General features: G+C 39.9%; 1 non-coding gene across 1 annotated transcript; it reads right to left on the bottom strand.

Moving 5' to 3' along the window:
- Nucleotides 1–4,273: 4,273 nt before the first annotated feature.
- Nucleotides 4,274–4,380, bottom strand: LOC136530154 (small nucleolar RNA R71). Its single transcript, XR_010777648.1, has one exon. It is a non-coding gene; the product is annotated as a small nucleolar RNA R71 (small nucleolar RNA).
- Between the last annotated feature and the right edge of the window lie 369 nt (nt 4,381–4,749).

Here is a 4,749-nt window from a genome sequence, read left to right on the forward strand (position 1 = left end):
TTGTGCTGAACAGGTGGAGAATATTCATGAGCCGGCTACGTACACTGAAGCTATTGTTTTTGGTGACCATGAGAAGTGGATTTCCACTATGCAAGAGGAGATGCAGTCACTCAATAAAATGGCACATGGGATGATGATGTGTTCTCTCCAGTTGTAAAGCATAGTTCAATTCGTACATTTTTCAGTATTGTTGCTATGCGAGATCTTGAGCTTGAGCAGTTAGATGTAAAGACTGCATTTCTACATGGAGAGCTCGAGGAGGAGATATACATGGACCAGCCAGAAGGGTTCATAGTACCTGGTAAGGAAGATCATGTTTGCAAATTAAAGAGGTCCTTATATGGTTTGAAATAGTCTCCTCATCAATGGTATAAAAGGTTTGATTCTTTTATGATGTCACATGGTTTTAACAGGTCTGAATTTGATAGCTGTGTGTACATTAAATTTGTTGATGGATCAACTATATATTTGTTGTTATATGTTGATGATATGTTGATTGCTGCCAAGAGCAAGAAAGAAATCACTACGTTGAAGAAATTGTTGAGTAGTGAGTTTGAGATGAAGGATCTTGGTGCTGCTAAGAAAATTCTAGGTATAAAGATTACAAGAGACAGAAATTCTAGTTTGTTATTTCTTAGTCAGCAAAGTTACATTAAGAAAGTTCTTCATCGTTTCAACATGCATGATGCAAAGTCTGTTAGTACTCCTATTGCTCCTCATTTTAAATTATCAGCTTTACAATGTGCTAGTACGGATGAGGATTTTGAGTACATGTCAAGAGTTCCATATTCTAGTGTTGTTGGTTCTTTGATGTATGCCATGGTTTGCTCTCGTCCTAATTTATCATATGCTATGAGTTTGGTTAGTAGATACATGGCTAATCCTGGTAAAGAACATTGGAAGGTTGTTTAGTGGATTTTCAGGTACCTTCGTGGCATAACAAATGCTTGTTTGAAGTTTGGCAAGACTGATAAGGGACTCACTGGCTACGTGGATTTAGATTTTGCTACCGAATTGCATAAGAGGAGATCTCTCACAGGTTATGTGTTCACTATTGGTGGTTGTGCTATGAGTTGGAGGGCAACATTGTAGCCCGTTGTTGTCCTATCTACCACTAAAGTAGAATACATGGCTATTGCTAAAGCGTGTAAAGAATCGGTTTGGTTGAAAGGTTTGTTTGTTGAGCTTTGTGGAGATGATTCTTGCATTAATTTGTTTTGTGACAGTCAAAGTGCTATATGTCTCACTAAAGATCAGATGTTCCATAAGAGAATGAAGCACATTGATGTCAAATACCATTATGTTCGCGATGTTGTCGCGCAAGGTAAGTTGAAGGTATGCAAGATAAGCACGCATGATAATCCTGCTGATATGTTGACAAAGCTAGTTCCTATTGCTAAGTTTGAGCTTTGCTCAAGCTTAGTTTGTATAACTGTTTAGCCCAAGAGGCTATTTGGCACCGGAAGTATTTCTTTGTTGTTTTAGGGTGAAGGTTTGTTTTATGCTACAAGAAGGATTTTGTCTCAAGGTGGAGTCTCTTGAGTTGTGATCTAAATTCCGTTATGTACAAGATAAAGGCTAACTTCTGTTGGAGCGAAGTGAGGCCCGTCGCAGGGAGGCTTGGGCCGAAGCGAAGCGGAGGCTGAAGTTAGCCCCCCCCCCCCCCCCCCCCCGTGGTATGGATTGTCACCTATTAGGGTTTTCCATCTCTATATATACCTCCTGTAAGCCATCGTCTTAGGATAAGAAAAGTTGTAAATCCCCGACGTTTGTAACCTCACCTGATATAGTGAAGATTTGCTAGCTGATGCCCGTGGTTTTTTCCCTTCTTCCTTGGAAGGGTTTTCCATGTTAAAATCTCATGTCCCCTGTGTTTGATCTACTGTTCTTCATTGTTTATATTGCCTATCATTTCTAACAGAAAATTCTAGGCGAGGCATAATGACAACTCCTGCTCCTAATAGTTAGCTCCAAGCTACAGCAGAGGAGGTCAGAGATGGTTCAACACCTCCGTTCACAACCAAGGATGAAGGACAGTGCCCAGTGCCGCCAACGGCTCGAGGATTAGTACATGAAACCCTACAACTGCCTTGGCCGCCAAGGGAGCTTCTAGAACTAGATCTTCCTGTACTCTCACCCTCCAAAATATAAGGCAAGGCAGGGGCTCCTGTAAAGGGGATCAGGCCTAGATCAACCTAAGAAAGCATAGATCACTAGCTTAGCACTTTCTTACCAACTGTTGACGGTAGTAACCATCCTTTATAAACCATCAATATAACTTGAAATCATGCATGAAAATGATCACCAACATAGATATAGGGGTTTAAACTAACAATTTCCATGAGTTTTGGTGAATCTGTATTTTTAGCAGGGTTTATCTAGAAAACCATCAAGGTGGATCAAATCGTCAAATTAAATCGCTATTATTCATGGCACAAACAACTCCAGAAGGTTCCAGAGGACACCAGAAGACACTCCACCGAAGCGGGGCATGAGAGGATGCAAGGTGGGGCCGGCCGGCCCCCTAGGCCCACCAATCAGCCTCCGCTTCGATGTCGGTTCCTCCACCGCCTCCTAGATTGCATCTATGTCGTTTATTCAAGTCGGTTTGATCCAAGGGCTCAGAATTGATGCTCCAGCCTATATATACTAGCATCTGCCCTCCTCCCTGAAGTATTCTATCATAAGTCAAGATCAAATCAAAAATTAAGGTTTCCAGAGAGAAGAGAATAGAACTCCAATTCTTTAAAGTTCTAGTATAGGCTAGATAGCAAGATTTAAGTAGAGTTGGGCTATTGCTTAGGATTCCAGATTCGCCGTCTAGAGGCTGGTAAAGCCATTATATCCCTCTTTATTTTATGACTTTGTGCTACTTTGGTACTATATTGCTATTTATTATGTTTCTAGTTTGCTCTAGTTATATGCTTGATATAGTTATGATTGATGATGAATTTATGCATATGTTCGCAAAGCGCTTAGCTCAGTACTCGAGTGAGTTAAGTGGTCAACATTATGTAAGTGTGGTGTTTAAATATTATTTACATGTGGATACACTCTATACTCTGGGTCATGTGGTAGATCACGAGTGTGACACTCTCGTTGAGTCCTTTGTAGTCCACTCCCCGTTTGTAGAACAAGTAGAACCCGGTTGCGAAGGGAGTCAAGCTCTGTTCTTGATCTTCCTTAGTAATGTTCCTTATGCATAGATACAAAATTGGTTATGCTATAGATGAAAGTGTATATACTTGGGTGTACAAAAGACTTAGTAAATAAGGAATGACTTAGAAATCTTTTCTCTTAATTAATCTCCTGCCTAGCCAAACTACATTTATGAGTATCTATTCCTATCTCTGGATTGCTATCAATGTCTAACACTTATCATTTATTTATCATTTGACTTACCTCTGTTAAAGCATGAGATTTTATGATCTTGTCATAAGTATGCATATTTGTCAATATCTCTATCCACCCCATCGCTCCTCCCTGTGGATAAAATATAAATAATGATACCTGGCACACTCTCGGGTGAAATGATACAATAGTAATTTATCTATATGCTTGCGGATTACTAAGTATATATAAATTTACAAGTGTTCTCAATAATTACCAACAACGCATTTCTGGCATCATTGTTAGGGATGACAACTTAGTAAAGAAGTGATGCTAAGAAATGCCAACAAGCATTTCTGGCGCCGTTGCTGGGGAGGGGTACAAGGCTAAGAAAATTGATCAAATAAATACTTATTGACAAGATCATAACTTTATACCACTGCTTTAGTAGGCTTACCCTTGTTTGTCTTTGTTCGTATCTTATATAGGGTATTACAGGATTGGTTCTGATTCGTCAACAAATTCCATCAATCATAATCAAACCAATCAAGAGGAAGCTCAACGCCAGTCTGAAGCTATGGCTGAAAAGACTCTACGTGAACTATCTACTTCAAGCACTGAGAACATCCGCACTAGACCAACACTCGAAACCAATAACCATAAGTTTGAGCTCAAGTCAAGCCTCATCAACATGGTTCAAGCTACTCCATTCAGCGGAAAGGCACATGAAGATGCTAGTGTTCATCTTCAGAGTTTCCTTGAGATTAGAAGCACAATCACCATCAAGGACGTTGCTCAAGACATCATACTACTCCACCTCTTTCCATTCTCATTAGTGAGAAGGGCGAAGCAGTGGTTCTACACCAACAAAGAAGACATCAATACATGGGCAAAATGTTCAAAGGTATTTCTAGCAAAGTTTTTCCCTATAGGCAAGACCAATACCATAAGAGGAAAGATTTCCAACTTCCAACAGCAGAAAGGAGAGACCATTCTAGAAGCATGAGAATGTTTCCAAGAATACATTTTAGATTGACCTCATCATGGGATGGAAGATTGGTTTGTCATGCAAAGCTTTTACCATGGATTAACTCAGAAATCTCATGAACTCAACGCAACTGCTGGAGGAGCATTCATGTCACTCACCCTTGGAAAAGTTGAAACTCTTATGGAGAAGATAGCCTCTAATCGAGGTTGGTCTCAATGCAATATTCAAGCATGCAATAAGAGCAAAGAAGCACTAGAAGAGGTGTGTGCACTGTCAACCAAGATGGATGTACTATTAAATTGGCTTGAACAACGAGCCAGTTACAAGAAAGATCATTAGGCCATTCAAGATGTTTTTAATTTCTGAAATGTATCTAGAGAATATTTGGGGTTGATTGCCCCAATATCAAGAGGATGCAAACATTGCCATCA

The sequence above is a fragment of the Miscanthus floridulus genome, chromosome 19, assembly GCF_019320115.1.
Source record: "Miscanthus floridulus cultivar M001 chromosome 19, ASM1932011v1, whole genome shotgun sequence".
In the NCBI taxonomy this organism is placed as follows: domain Eukaryota; kingdom Viridiplantae; phylum Streptophyta; class Magnoliopsida; order Poales; family Poaceae; genus Miscanthus; species Miscanthus floridulus.